The following is a 16,555-nucleotide window of genomic DNA, read 5'->3' as shown; positions in this document are numbered from 1 at the left end:
TATCAACCGTCAATCAAATGTCAAGGGCCTGAGAATGGGTGTGGTTATATTGCCTTTCAAATATGCAATAATAAATTGATCTAATATATGTTGAATGGTACATAGGGGACTAACATTTTCAAAATACTTCCTAATACAGGATAGTTTTAATTCTCTATTTTAATATAGAAAGAAATCTTTCATCTTCTAGTAGGATGCTGTCAGAGCCCCATCAGAACACGTACGCTGTGTCATGCTGCCTTCATTGCCACCTGTGGACCTGATCCTAAGTCTCCAGAATATATTTGAGGCATATTCTGCAGTTGCCACAGTAGGAACAGAGGGTCTCAGGTTACTGCTTTCTTTTTGTGGGCCTAAGATCATTCCTGTTTGCTCTAGTTTCATTTCCCTGGCTCTCTGCTCTGTCCCCTTTTTTTCCCCCCAATTTACTATAGTATAGGAAAAGACCCTAATGCTGAGAATGATTGAAGACAGGAGGAGAAGGGGATGACAAAGGATGAGATGGTTGGATGGCATCACCAATTCGATGGACATGAGTTTCAGTAAGCTCTGGAAGTTGGTGATGGGTAGGGAAGCCTGGTGTCCTGCAGTCCATGGGGAGAGTCCAGACTGAGCGACTGGACTGAACTGAACTGAACTGAACTAAGGTATAACCGAATGTAACATTGTATAAGTTTAGGGGTACTGAATAGTGATTCAATACATCAAACTAAAAAACTTTTAAACAAAAGAAACCATCAACAGAATGAAAAGGCAGCATTTGGAATGGTGGAACATGTTTGTTAGCCACACATGTGGTAAAGAGTTATAGTAGAAATATATAAGGAGCTCAGGAAACTCAACAAAGACATAGGAAATCCAATTGAAAATGGACGAAGGACCTAAGTAGACATTTTCCCAAAGAAAATATCCAAATGGTCAACAAGTGTATGAAAAGATGCTCAACATCACTGTCAGGGAAATACAAAGCAAAGCTACTACATCTGTTAGAATGGCTATGACAGAAGTAACAAGTGTTGGTGATGTGGAAAAAAGGGAACCCTGTGCAGTGTTGGTGGGAATATAAAATGGTGCAAGCGCTGTGGAAAACAATAGGGAGCATCCTCAAAAAATTAAAAGTAGAAATATTATATGACCTGAAAGTCCCACTTCTGGATATTTATCTGAGTGAAACAAAATCACAATCTGAAGACCTGCAACCCGAAGCGTGCTGCAACACTACTCACAACAGCCAAGACATAGACACACCCTAAGTGTCCATCGATAAATGAATGGATAATTCTGCCGCCTTCTTAGTAATTCCCATTGACCATCTGAATCCCCTCCTCCAGGTGGTACACAGGGCTCTGCTCTGCTGCCAAGATCAAGATACGCTGCTTAAATCCTTGTTCCTTCTCCTTACTGATTTTGTGACCCATTTAAACCTTATTATTCTCTCTGCACCTGTATTACCTATAACTGAGCTGTATGCCTTAAAAGCTAAAATATATTGTAATTTGAATATATTCTAAATGCCTAGTAAATTTACATGAAGTCTTATGGTTATATGATGATTAAAAGACTATATGGGCCCATCACCCTTTCATGGTAACAATCTAAGAAAATACCCCAAAATAATAAATTGGCAGTAAGAAACAATTTCAATATCATATCCATCACCTTGGCATAGTTCTGAAAAATGAATATTCAGTCTGGAGGTGTGAAAGGAATATGAGGATGAGCTGATGAAAAATGAAAACAAGTGTGTCACATGTTTTCTGAATTTGGAAGGCATTTTGATTAATGCAGCTTTTTTTTGAAGAAAAAAAAAATCATTCAGCAAATGCAGAGTAGCCAACAAGAAACACTTGCATTTTCATGTGCTGCAGTAGAGATAGACTTATTCATGTGGAAACCCAAGTGAGATAAAACACACCATTCTCCAGAGGGATGAGCAGCAAGGGCCACTTTGTACATTCTCAGAGAGGAGTTCTTTATGGCTAGACCTCAGTATGTGGCCATGAATAAATCTGGGGCTGAGTAAAATGTTTCTTTGTTGTCGTAGATAAATAATTAAAATAAAGGTGAAGCCATGCTTCTTCTTTGCTCACTGTGAGGATATTCAGTGTCTTACGCAGTCTCAGGATATTCTGTATTTTCAACATATTTTTGTATTGAATTCAGTAACTAAGTCCGGTCAGAAATAACAAAATTCTCATTTACAGATGCTTTAAGAGAAAGAAAACTGCCTCACTCAACAAGGTTCGATAGTCTCCTCTCTGTGACATTCTCAGGATGTGTTCTGCATAATTAACAGAACTATTCTGAGCTATGGCAGAAATAGGGAAGTTGTGGAAGAGGAATTACAAGACGAAGACATAATGTCAAGGAGATGGCCCCTGAAGTTGTCTGCAGCCTTTTCTCACACACTCTGAAAAACACTGCTTCTTGCATTTGTGCCAAATAGCCTCCAAATCAATGAAGGACAGTAGGTCATCTCTTGGGTGAGTATTCCTGGGTTAATCCTGGGAGTAGAGTTTCCTGACATAGCCCTTCAGGCCAGAATCAAACCAGATGAGAAGCTGAGATATGTATCAGACAGGAAGCCCAAACCAGTGAAAACCTGTGGACAGCCACCAAGAGAGGACGAACAAGAGCAGCAGAAAGGGGTGCAGCACACTAGAATACAGAACTGGAACCATTTCTTTACACTTTTTTTTCATTGCATTGCCTCACTTTCTGCCAGTCTCTGTCTCCATCTATTGTTTCCTCCCAGGGGTCTTAGAGCAAACATCCTAAATATCAAAGAAACATTTGTAGGAAGTAAAATTCCTAGGAAGTTTACTCAAATCTGACTTGCTAAAAATAGCCCACCATGACAAGTTAGGACAATGTGTGGAAATGTCTGTGATGCCTCATGGAGGGAATTGTTATGTAGAGGAGGTGAGTGTGCTCTGGACCACAGAGACCAAGGGTTCATGGAGGCATGGCCCTCCTGTCCCTGAATCTGCTTGTTCATCTTTACAAACAGCACTCCCTCAGCAGGTTAGTACAGGGATAATGCCTATAAAAATACACGTGTGCAGGGGGTACTCATGTGAGAGCAGTGCTCATACACATACCTGTTCCCTGGCTTTCTCCTATCTGAGAGTATAACACCAAAGATACGTGAGACCTGGCATTTCAGGAAGGGCCTTAAATAAGTTTGTCCTGCTTTGGGAGTATTGATACATTGAATCCAGTGACTGTCATTTTTCAGTGAGTAAATGCCTGGACAAGCATGAGGGGAATTCATGTATCATAAGTAGAGATCTTCAAACATCCCATGAAGTGGAAGCTGGGAAAATTCCAGCAGAGATAAAGTATAAGGTTGAGGGGATGACTTTGGAGATACTGAACCAGATGAGCTCAAAACTCCACTTCACTATGGATCCTATAGACTGTGTTTCTTTTGCATGGTAATATCTATTTCTGCTTTATTGACTATGCCAAAGCCTTTGACTGTGTGGATCACAAGAAACTGTGGGAAATTCTGAAAGAGATGGGAATACCAGACCACCTGACCTGCCTCTTGAGAAACCTGTATGCAGGACAGGAAGCAATAGTTAGGACTGGACATGGAACAACAGACTGGTTCCAAATAAGAAAAGGAGTACATCAAGGCTGTATATCATCACCCTGCTTATTTAATTTATATGCAGAGTACATCATGAGAAACACTGGACTGGAAGAAGCACAAGCTGGAATCAACATTGCCGGGAGAAATATCAATAACCTCAGACATGCAGATGACACCATCCTTATGGCAGAAAGTGAAGAGGAACTCAAAAGCCTCTTGATGAAAGTGAAAGAGGAGAGTGAAAAGTTGGCTTAAAGGTCAACATTCAGAAAATGAAGATCATGGCATCTGGTCCCACCACTTCATGGGAAATAAATGGGAAAACAGTGGAAACAGTGTCAGACTTTATTTTTTGGGGCTCCAAAATCACCGCATATGGTGACTGCAGCCGTGAAATGAAAAGACGCTTACTCCTTGGAAGCAAAGTTATGACCAACCTAGATAGCATATTGAAAAGCAGAGATATTACTTTGCCAACAAAGGTCTGTCTAGTCAAGGCTATGGTTTTTCCTGTGGTCATGTATGGATGTGAGAGTCAGAATGTGAAGAAAGCTGAGTGCCGAAGAATTGATGCTTTTGAACTGTGGTGTTGGAGGAGACTCCTGAGAGTCCCTTGGACTGCAAGGAGATCCAACCAGCCCATTCTGAAGGAGATCAGCCCTGGGTGTTCTTTGGACGGAATGATGGTAAAGCTGAAACTCCAGTACTTTGGCCACTTCATGCAAAGAGTTGACTCATTGGAAAAGACTCTGATCCTGGGAGGGGTTGGGGGCAGGAGGAGAAGGGGACGACAGAGGATGAGATGGCTATATGGCATCACTGACTCAATGGACGTGAGTTTGAGTGAACTCCAGGAGTTGGTGATGGACAGGGAGGCCTGGCATGCTGCGATTCATGGGGTCGCAAAGAGTTGGATACAACTGAACGACTGAACTGAACTGATCTTTAATACAAATATGTAGTATATGTATGTGTATGTCTCTGAATATGTATGTACATATGTATAGCTTCAAGTAAAATTATAGGCACAGCTCTGTGTCACAGTGTAGACAGGTATGTGTGTATGTTGTACATATATGTGTGAATGTTAATGTGTGAAAGGAGCCAGGATATGGCGGTAGCCCTGCCTAAAGGTAACTCTGCTAGTGATTTACCTTGAACAAATCACTTAACATCATCTGGTTCTTCTGTCAGGAGGGAAAAAATAACATCTGTCCTGCTGTTACCACAAAGAAGACAGTGATGCATAATTAAAGACGCCTCCACAGCCATTACCTCTTTTAATTATGGCAGCTGTGACAATCTGGATATGACATATGGGAAAATTATTTTTCAGCTTTAAAGCAATGTAAAAATATTGCTACATCTAAAAAAGAGTATTTGGTTTTAATATTTAAACTATGACTAATGTGCTTATTATTTTCCTAAAATAGGAATGCCAGGTGAAAACAGCAAATTATGATGTCTGGTAACTAGTGAGGGCTTCCCTGGTGGCTCAGATGGTAAAGAATCTGCTTGCAATACAGGAGATCTGAGTGAGGTCAGGAAGATCCCGTGGAGAAGGAGATAGCAACCCAGTCCAGTAGTCTTGCCTGATAAATCCCATGACAGAGGAGCCTGGCAGGATACCATCTATGGTGTCACAAAGAGTCAGGCATGACTCAGCAACTAACACTTTCACTTTCAACCAGTGAAGATTTTCTACCTATTGCTAAATACATGACTTAACTATGTGCCAACTGTTATCAATTGTAGAATTACCAAGTAAAACCCTGAGGACCCAACAAGGGGTGGGGGGGTGGGGGGGTGGGTGTGTGTGTGTGGGTGTGTGTGTGTGTGTGTGTCTGTACACCCCTGTCTGTTGAATTTACTTAGACTGGCTTTCATACCTTTTTAACCCACACAAAATTATATATTGTTTTTCAGAACAAACCTATTTGTTTGGCAAGATGGTATCTCTAAATGTCAAACTTGTTCATTTTATGTTCTCTGTCTTGTAATGTGGCATGTTGTCCCTGTAAATTAACATCATTTCCTGACTTTTCATGAGACATGATTTTCTCCTTCAAATATGGATACAGCATAACTCTTGTTACTGACATTTCTTTCCTGAGAAAACTGTATTTTAATACTTTAAGTTCTGTGCATTGGTGCATGTATGCTCAGTCATTTCAATCATATCTGATTTTGCAACCCTGTGGACTGTAGCCAACCAGGCTTCTCTCTCCATGGGATTCTCCAGGCAAGAATACTGGAGTGGCTTGCCATTGCCCTGCTCCAGGGATTGAACCACCAGAGATTGAACCCAAGTCTCCTGCATTGCAGGTGGATTCTTTACCCACTGAGCCACCTCAGTTCAGTCACTTAGTCATGTCTGACTCTGCGACCCCATGGACTACAGCGTGTCAGGCTTCCCTGTCCGTCACCAACTCCCGAAGCCTACTCAAACTCATGTACATCATGTTGGTGATGCCATCCAACCATCTCATCCTCTGTCACCTCCTTCTCCTCCTGCCTTCAGTCTTTCCGAGCATCAGGATCTTTTCCAGTGAGTCGACTCTTCGCATCAGCTGGCCAAAGTATTGGAGTTTCAGAATCAGTCCTTCCAGTGAATATTCAGGACTGATAGCCTTTAGGATTGATTGTTTGGAGCTCCTTGCAATCCAAGAGATTCTCAAGAGTCTTCCCCAACACCCCAATTCAAAAGCATCAGTTCTTTGGCACTCAACTTTATGGTCCAATTCTCACATCCATACATGACCACTGGAAAAACCATAGCTTTGACTAGACAGACCTTTGGCAACAGAGTAATGTTTCTGCTTTTTAATATGCTGTCTAGGTTGATCATAGCTTTTCTTCCAAGGAGCAAATGTCTTTTAATTTCATGGCTTCAGTCACCATCTGCAGTGAATTTGGAGCCCAAGAAAATAAAGTCTCACTCTTTCCACTGTGTCCCCATCTATTTGCCATAAAGTGATGGGACCGGATGCCATGATCTTAGCTTTCTGAATGTTGAGTGTTTTGTTTTTTTATTTTTAGTTTTAGTTTATTTTACTTTACACTATCCTCTTTCACTTTCATCAGAGGCTCTTTAGTTCCTCTTTGATTACTGCCATAAGGGTGGTGTTATCTGCATATCTGAGGTTATTGATATTTCTCCCAGCAATCTTGATTCCAGCTTATGCTTCATCCAGCATGGCATTTCTCATGATGTACTCTGGGTATAAGTTAAATAAGCAGGGTGACAATATACAGCCTTGACGTACTCCTTTCCCAATTTGGAACCAGTCTGTTGTTCCATGGCCGGTTCTAACTGTTGCTTCTTGACCTGCATGCAGATTTCTCAGGAGACAGGTAAGGTGGTCTGGTCTTCCCATTTCTTGAAGAATTTTTTGCAGTTTGTTGTGATCCGCACACTCAAAGGCTTTGGCATAGTCAGTAAAGCAGAAATAGGTGTTTTTCTGGTACTCTCTTGCTTTTTCGATGATCCAGCAGGTGTTGGCAATTTCATCTCTGGTTCCTCTGCCTTTTCTAAATCCAGCTTGAACATCTGGAAGTTCTTGGTTCACATACTGTTGAAGCTTTTCTTGGAGAATTTTGAGCATTACTTTGCTAGCTTGTTGAGTTGAGTGCAATTGTGCAGTAGTTTGAACATTTTTCACATTGGGATTGGAATGTAAACTAAACTACAAATTTGGTCTGCTTCACTTTAGTATATTTTTCATAACATTCAGATTCCTATTCTTATCAAATATGTATAACATATTGATGTACAAGCACTTTACTTTTAGAGAAGTTTCTGATTCTTTTGAAGCATCAGAATTATCTGGGAACCTTTAGAAAATTATTACAATCTGAGTTTCCCCGTAGATAAAAGAAGTCAGAATCTCAGAAATGTGGGATGTGGGACCCTGTTATCAATATTCTAAGATCCATGAGTGAACTAAGATATGCAGAAAAAGACTGAGAACAGTTAATCCAGAGTGATTTATCACCACATCCTCCCCGAGCCATATTCAGTGAGTACAGATGGTGGACATGGGTGAAGGGGTCACAAGCTGCATCATCACATGGATCCATCGTGAAGCGCTGTTGGCTCCTGTGTCTGGAACCCTTTCAGTCTGTCTGCTTCATCAGCACCAAGACTGTGCACTGTATTACACGGTTCATGACTGAATGTTCAAGTCTACTGGCTGTAGCATGGTTTTGCTAGTACCACCCTCAGATTCATATTGTCAGCTAGAATCCATGACACATGAGAACAACTTCTGTAACAGCCCTCAGCGAGGTGGCCAGTGGTGTTAGGAGATGAGGACTCAAGGCTTCGGTGGTGATGCCACCCATACCCAGCACTGGTCTGGGGGCTCTCCTTGTGAGCCTGATGATGACTTTTGAGGAATCCTCCTGTCTGTTTATTTTAGCTTCCTTTTTAAATCTTCTCATCAATGCAAATGATTTTCTTTAGTTTGGAACTAAGGGCCTTAACTTCATCCCTTCAGTCTATTCCTTTTGTCTGTTAGAAGCATTCAACTTCCTGAGTCTGTGGATCTTGACCAGCAGGCTCAGTTGAATCACCTCAGAAATGATTCAGATACAAACATCTGATGCTGTTCCTGGAGATTCTGATTTAACACTAGGTGGAATGCAAATATAGGCAAATACTTTTAAAAGATACCTTGGAGAGTCAGTCTTGTATTCCTGTATTATATATATATATATATATATATATTTTTGGCCACAAATATACTCCAAGACCAAAACCTCAAAAATGCATCTCTCAAGACTAAAGCCAGAAAGTCCATTTCCATATGCATCACATTGGTGTGTGAGACCCATCTCCATTTTATTAAAACAACATACTGAACATGAGTCTAGTTTTTTTTTTTAAAGAAAATTATGTAATTTTTATACCAGTGAATATGCAGTTAATACATATTGGTATAAAACTTACAATTTGACTTCTGGGTGAAATAATTTTTTTTAAAAAAATCTAAATGAAAACAAACTCCCTTAGCTGAAAAAATGTGTGTGAATATATATACAAAAATATATATTATGTATTGTTTATATTTTAATGATAAATCAGTGACTTAAAGCAAATGTACTCATAAATTCATAAAGATACACAATTGGAGCAAATACTGGTTCTTTATTTCAGAACTCACTGGTAATTAAAAGTACCTCTCCTTTTAAAATAGATCTGAATATGTTTCTAAATATCACAGGCAGATAAAATATTTGAATAGACTTCAGTCTAAGCAGAAACAGAATATGTTGACAATTTTTTAAACACGAAAAGTCAAAGCAAAGTCATTGGAAAGGATGCCAATGTCATAGTGATAATGTCATAGAAGAAAATTAACAAAATGTAGTATTTTAATCATAACTATGCCAATATCTTTATCTGGAAGCCTATTGCCATTTTTGTTTCTTTTGAAATTTTTGTTGCCAAGAAACAGAATTACATTTTCTTCCTACCAGATTGAGTCAGTATAGTGTATTCCTGATCATCAAAATACTCATAGCTTTGGGACTTTGAAGTGGTAGCATTCATGATATGTGAAAAAGCATGATACATAATTGAGATCTTAATTACATAAAAATTAATACATAGATACATAAACAAGACCTGGAAGGACAAATCAAATGGCAAATTGCTTGTGATTATGAACGACTTTATTTTATGCTTCTTGTGGTTTTTTGGTTTGCACCTGTTAACTTTTAAGAAATAAATGTTAACAGCCTTAAAAAAAGAAAAATAAATGCTTACATATATGATATATAATTATAAATGACAACAAAAACAGAGGAAACAAATGGAGTCCAAAGAATTTGGTATTTTAATAATTGGCTCAGTTCTGTCTGACTCTTTGCGATCCTGTGGACTCCAGCCTGCCAGCTCCTCTGTCCATGGGATTTCCCAGGCAAGAATACTAGAGTGGGTTACCATTCCCTTCTCTAGGGGATCTTCCCAACCCAGGGATCAGACTCAGATCTCCTGCACTAGAGGCAGATCCTCTGCCATCTGAGTGACCGGAGGAGCCCTAAATGAGCAGTCATTATGAAACAAAACTCCAAAGCTCTGTAAACGTCGTAAAGAAATGGCAGCAAATTCTTGGTTCCGCGTCCTGGGTTTCAGGCCCTCAGCCCCGAGGCCCAGGTCCGGAGATGTTAGAACTCTTGAAGGACAGAATTGATGTTTTTCATCACAGTCATTCTTCAATGATGAGTCTCCATTCATGAAACTTCCAGCACCCGCAGATAATAAACAGTCTTGCCACAGTTTTGCGTCCTGGAGGCAGATTCTGAGGCGGGGGTTAGTATGCTGGCCTCATTAATCCTGTATGTAGATGGTTGATGGAGTCATCAGCAAGGAGGCAGTTTAGCTTCCTAAAATCTCATAGGCCCTGTTCAGTATTCAGTTGTCCAGACCCCTCCCAACAAACTCAGTCCCACCATGCGTTACACAGAAGGGTTGGCTAAGAAGGCCTAACTGATCAGGTGCAGGCTAATTTGAAAGTGACATCTTCATTGATTCCTTGAGAGTTAAAATTTGTCAGTCAGAGAAAGAACGCAGTGAGTAATTAGTACTAATAAGGGAGTGGCCAAGGTGATGACTACTGAAATATATGCTTGACAGAGAAACTAAAGAAAGCAAGCAAGTAAATCCACCATAGATTCCCTAGGGAAGAACCATGGAAGTCTTAGAATTATGCAACATTTTGGTGAAATTTGAGGATGATTTTTAGTGTTTTTTTTCCCCCAAAGAGGAACAGTTATAGGGCTTATAGAATATAGATTCTTTCTATTTGAAAGCACTTTTAAGCCCAGGCTGGAAGAACCACTTGCCCTGGGCCTGAGGTTGTAGAGGCACTTACCCCAACATCCACATGCTCTACAGAACAGACAGACATCCTGCCATTCAGTGTGTTTCTTTGTTCCATCCCACTGCACTGGAACCGTGGGAGCCAGGAAACAGCCAGCCTCCTGAGCAACATGCTTCAGGCCCCAAAGAACTGCTTCTCCCATCATTTTCCCTGTGTCTGTGAGACAAAAGATGACATTTTCTGAGTGCTATGCAGGTGTATGGATTCTCCTGGAACATGGTCCGAGATGGCCGCTGGGTGTGGGAGTGCTGTTAGTAGCAGCAATGCTCAAGTAAAAGAAAAGGCAGTTAATTAACGTCGATTGTTCCTTTCAGATACCATAAATGCAACGCATAATTACCTAACAAGACTGTTCCTGATCATCTCACTGAGCATTTATCATCACTCTGCATTTTGTGTTCCAATGTGTGCTCACAGACATAATCATGAATTAGTGTATATTCTCATTTAGTTGCACATAGAGGATGCATAATATTTTACAGTATTAAATATCCCATGTTATTCTTAACTTTTTATGAACAAAGGTCCAGAAAGAACAGAAATGAAGCATGATACCAGTTCTTTGTGTTGCAACTGGATGACTTAATTCAGTGCTAGAATTAAGAATACTTTTTAAGGGAATTTTCTGGTGGTCCAGTGGTTAGGACTCAACAGTTTCACTGCCATGGGCCTGGGTTCCATCCTTGGTTAGGGAACTAAAATCCCTCAAGCCACATAGTGCAGCCAAAAAAAAAAAAAAGCTTTTAAAAAAGTATTAATAAAATATTATTACATATATAAAATATACATATATATAACATTTTATTACATCTTCTGATAGGGAGATATAATAAAGCCATCTTCTGTCTTGGCAGACTCACTGTTTTCAATGGCTGGAGGGTCTAGTATTAAAAAGGTCTTTGTTGTTGTGTTTCAGTCACTCAGTCATGTCCAACTGTTTGTGATCCCATGAACTGCAGCGTGCCAGGCTTCCCTGTCCTTCATCATATCCTGGAGTTTGCTCAGACTCATATCCATTGAGTCAGTGATGCCATCCAACCATCTCATCCTCTGTTGCCCCTTCTCCTCCTGCTGTCAATCTTTCCCAACACCAGGATCTTTCCCAATGAGTCAGCTCTTCGCATCAGGTTACCAAAGTATTGGAGCTTCAGCTTCAATCCTTCCAGTGACTATTCAGGGTTGATTTCCTTTAGGATTGATTGGATTGGCCTTCTTGCTGTCCAAGGGACTCTTGAATGTCTTCTCTAGCACCACAATTCAAAAGTGTTGATTCTTCACGGTGCTCAGCCTTCTTTATGGTCTAATTCTCACATCCCTGTACATGACTACTGGAGAATCCATACCTGCAAATGAAGACAGTGTTTTAGTATGAGGTCAAAACTCACAGGGAGAAAAACTGCCAAGTGGTCTGTTAGGATGAGTCTTGAGGATTGGTTATGAATTTACCAATTGGTCATTGATAACCTTGTGAAGAAGTATAGTAGGGCAATATTAAGAGAAGCTAAATTCTGGTTCTAAAAGTCAGATTTATTTCTGCGATAAATAGAATTATTATATCACAACTATTTCTTCCTGGTCTTCTACAAACTGATCCCAGGTATATTTGAAAGTTCCCAAAGGTTCAAAGCTGCCATCGTCTCCTCAAAGCTTCAGCAGTTTGATCTCATTTACGTCATTCTCTGTGCGCTGTCCTTTGCTGTCACGAGATCACCAACACCCTTCTCCCTGATGAGGCCTCTGCGTGCAGCCACTGCTGATGCTGAGTTCTTGTTCAGACTTTGCAAAGTGCTTGGAGGATTCTTGGAGAAGGAAATGGCAACCCATTCCAGCATTCTTGCCTGGAGAATCCCATGGACAGAGGAGCTTGGTGGGCTACTGTCCACGGGTCGCAAAGAGTCGGACACAACTGAGCGACTTCACTTTCTTTCTTTCTGGAGGATTCTGCTAGAGAATAGCTAATTTAAGATGCAGCATCTTAACATTCTCTCTAGTAGTGTTTTTAGCTCAACTCTTCACTCCTCCAATTTTAAGACTTCAAACTCATCACTAGAAAATAGACTGAATCCTGGCAAAGGCCAATGTCTTCGCTGTCATTCCTTGCCTTCTCACCCAAGCAAGCAAAAGCAAACAAGTGAAACAGCTGCTTTTGCTTTCCTGATATAAAGTAACAAACCTCATGGGTATGACTGGGTAAAGAGATGGAAACTGACTGCATGAGGTCCTTGAAGGAGAACTGGAGATTTTTGCCACAGGATAAAGCTGCTGCTATTCCCCGGGGCTAGGGAGAACGCCTTGTTGAATAATTCTGTACTTGGAAATTTATATTTTACTTCATTTTATAACTGCACCTATGGAACCCGCCCCCCCTCAAAAAAAAATCAGGATATAGTGTGACCCAAGATTGTTACCAGCCATTTTCCCACTATCGTAAGGAGGAAAATATAGAGTTGAATTCCAAAGTGAGTGAAGTCACTCAGCCCACCAGGCTCCTCCATCCATGGGATTCTCCGGGCAAGAGTACTGGAGTGGGTTGCCATTTCCTTCTCCATTTTAACAAAATCCAAAATCTAGTGGGAGAAAAATGTTGCCTTGCAAGTGTTTGATAAAAGAAAGTAGTTATGGTAAATAGCTGGATAGATTCAGTAAAATGTCTGCCATTATTAAACCTACTTTGTTTCAGGCTTACAAACCTAATGTAACTTTATTTTATCCAAAATTTATCAAGAAATTTGGAAAGAAATTGTTCAAAGAATTTATCAAGGAAAGTAAAGAGTTGTATGTTTGTAATAATAAAGTCTTTGCTGAACAACCTTTTTCACCCAGAGTTGTGCCTGATTTTTAATTAATGAACTAATTTCAGTCTAATCCAAATCCAAGTCACATCCGACTCTTTGCGAACCCATGGACTATATAGCCCACCAGGCTCCTCAGTCCGTGGAGTTTTCCAGGCAAGAGTACTGGAGTGGGTTGCCATTTCCTTCTCCAGGGGATCTTCCCAACCCAGGGATCGAACCCAGGCTTCCCGCACTTGAGGCAGACGCTTTACCATCTGAGCCACCAGGGAAGCCCCAGTTGATGGTATTTAAAGGTCTGTTGCCCACTTAATTAGCAAGATTGCTAGTCAGTTAAGTACATGCTGAAGTGTCATGCTTGTCAGCATTCTTTGATGGCAAAAGCTTTTTCTCCCTGAACTTTCTTCCTGGACTCCAGTCTCAATACCTTAGATTAAAATAACATTTCTACCATAACCTTATTTTTTATTTATTTTTTGTGTATTTCATTATTATGTATATATGTTTCAATATAAGAGGAAGCAACATGTATAACTCCTGGTGACTTTCCTTATTCATGACACAGTCTGTCTTGGTGAGCCTTGCATATCATCATAAAGAATTATCCTTTTTTAAACATTTGTATTCAGCATGCGAAGGTACCATATTTTAGTTGATTGTTCTTTATGATAGCTGGTTATTTTTTTCTTTTTTGTTCTTTTGCTCTTCAAAAACTACAATTAGCTTTCTGTGTAACTCTTCAAATATACTTGGTTATGCTCTGTGTTTTATATATATTAATATATAATTTATGTATATCAGTTATGTAAATTTTTCTTTCATATGGAATATAGAGTAGTTTCTGTTATATTTTAATTAACTCTGAGTTAGGTCCACCCTCTTTCTTTCATAATCATTTCTATAGCAAATAAGATTGTTCTATGTTCTGCCATCCTATAAGTTGAATTTCATGATTCTGTTTCACTGAAGCATAATTTTCAAACAATAAAGTGATATGAAGTACCAAGTTACGATTTGTTGACAATTTTGTCAACATGAAGTTCCCTCCTGAGTCAAGATAAAACATTGTAGTCATGTCCGACTCTTCTAGACCCCATGGACCACAGCCTACCAGGCCCCTCTGTCCATGGGACTCTCCAGGCAAGAGCACTGAAGTGGGGTGCCATTGCCTTCTCCTTTCTCCAGTTAGTAGACACTTAAGTTGTTCCCAAGTTTTTAATATTTTAAATAATGTCACTGTGAAAATTCTTATAAAGTCATTTATTTTGGTAGATACATTTTTATTTATCTTGAGTAAATATGTAGTAGTGGAATTTAGTTGTCTTCCCCCTACATACTTGGTGATATAGTTTCTGTTTTCTTTGCTTATATGTTTGAGGATATGTATTTCTTCATGTGACTTACAAGTTTTATGATCTATGTTTTGTATTTTTGTTTCTTATATTTAGAAGAAGGCCTTTCTGTGGCCTTTCCCTCAGTTAAAAACCGTCAAGTGTTTAGCTTTGGTCTATACTTAGGTTTCAGTGTTGGACAGCGGCTTCTAGATTCATTTCATTGATTGGATTTTATGTTTTGGGGGTGGAGAATGTAATAATTAAACCCTGCATTTTCAGAAACGTTTTCAGGATTCTTGATACTAATACCTATTTTAATCTCAAAACCTCCAGGGACAATTTATGCTTATTCTCTTATGCTGTTATTCTCACTTTACAGACCAGAAAGTTGATTCCCTGAGTGTTACAGGACCTTGAAGCAGTTTGCCGAGCTTCTGAATGTCAGAGCTCTGCTTCTAGCCCACCGTGTTCCTGAAGCAAGAGGACTCATGCCTGGTGCTTGCTGAGCTCCGGCATGCCCCACAACTGTCTGCTCTGTCAGGTACGTGAAAAGCCATCCATGCCCTGGGGGACCAGGCCCATAGCTCCAGCTCCAGGTCCCGTTCATCTCTGTGGTTCTAGATAGGTCTTCAAGAAGCACTTGTGTGCACCTCAAACACAGATGGAAGGGAGGTAATTACCTCCTTGGGGAATGACGGCTGGATGCTCTGGCAGATGGGAGATACACTTCCAGTAAAAGTGTTGAAGTTGAGATGGTTGTTGGAGCTTTACTGAATTCTTGTACTTGATAGTGGCTCCCCACAAGCCCTCAGAAGCCACTGCTCCAGCCCCAGCCAGACATCCGGATAGATAGATCCCTAAGCCTTCCTGTTCCCAGCTCCTCTGAGGGTTGCAAATCCCCTGATTCCCTAAAGTAAAGCTTATAGGTTTACTTCTGTAATTCTCATTGAATATTGAGTGATGCTGTTTGTGATAAGGAAGCCCCAGACATGGTGTATCCATCTGTTGCTACTGTGATGAACTCTCACAAGTAGAGGCTTAAAGAACCCACCTTATAGTTCTGACAGTCCTCAGCGCAGCACAGTCTCACCAGGCTGAGACAAGGGCTGTGTTCCATAGCTGAGGCCCCTTGGCAGGATCACATCCTTCCTCAAGGAGATGTTGGCAGATTTTAGCTCCTGCAGTTGTAGGACTGAGATTCTCCATTCCTTGCTGACTGTCAACTGAGGGGCCTGTCAAGGTTCTTGAGGCCAATTCTTGACTTCCATCTTCAGAGTAGTAGCAGGGATTCAACTCCTTCCTTACCATGGACTCTACCCTCTTTTCTTCCATCTCATTGCTCTGACTACTCCTCAGCCTTCTCTTCCACTTCTTAAGAACTCATGTGAAAATATTGAACCATCTCAGTAATCCAAGATAATCTCCCCAACTCAGGGTCCTTAATCTTAACCACATCAGCAAAGTTCTACTGCCTGGGAATTAAGGAGTGAGCATCTTTGGGGACATTTACTCTGCCTGCTCAGGATGGGAATTTGGAGTTGTATGTCTCAGCTGATTCTGTTTGGTGAGAATAGTGACCTCATTGTCAGTGGAAAATGAAATGGGACACTAGTAATATACAGCATGCACTCAGATGTCAGATATTTAAAAGTTGAAAGATTTATATGATCTGAAGAGAAACCAGAGTATAATGTCAGATGGTTAAATGGTTACTTGGTTTTATGTATTGAAAAAATTGCCTTTGAGAGACTAAGTGACTGTTGTAACAGTTGTTTTTATTGCTAATGTTGGCAATAATACAAGAAATTTAATGTGTAAGCACTATGGATTGTACTGAATACTGTTTGTTCTGGGGAAAATTGCAAAAAGAGAATAAAAAGAGCTTTTTATTCAACTCTAGCCATGGGTAAGGAACCAGACATGTCTATGTTAAATTAATAGCTC

The 16,555-nt window shown here is 40.2% G+C and overlaps 1 long non-coding RNA gene across 2 annotated transcripts; it reads right to left on the bottom strand.

Moving 5' to 3' along the window:
- Window positions 1–8,727: 8,727 nt before the first annotated feature.
- LOC132658708 (uncharacterized) lies at window positions 8,728–16,155 on the bottom strand. Of its 2 annotated transcripts, XR_009598655.1 has the most exons (4): window positions 15,663–16,155; window positions 11,346–11,828; window positions 10,477–10,641; window positions 8,728–9,938 (listed from the first exon to the last, which is right to left on the bottom strand). It is a non-coding gene; the product is annotated as an uncharacterized LOC132658708 (long non-coding RNA). The 2 variants fall into 2 exon arrangements; XR_009598654.1 differs by lacking the exon at window positions 15,663–16,155 and having other exon boundaries at window positions 11,346–11,988.
- Between the last annotated feature and the right edge of the window lie 400 nt (window positions 16,156–16,555).

Source organism: Ovis aries, chromosome 26 (genome assembly GCF_016772045.2).
Source record: "Ovis aries strain OAR_USU_Benz2616 breed Rambouillet chromosome 26, ARS-UI_Ramb_v3.0, whole genome shotgun sequence".
Lineage (NCBI taxonomy): Eukaryota > Metazoa > Chordata > Mammalia > Artiodactyla > Bovidae > Ovis > Ovis aries.
The sequence above is the reverse complement of the archived record's forward strand: the minus strand, read 5'-3'. Positions and strand labels throughout refer to the sequence as shown.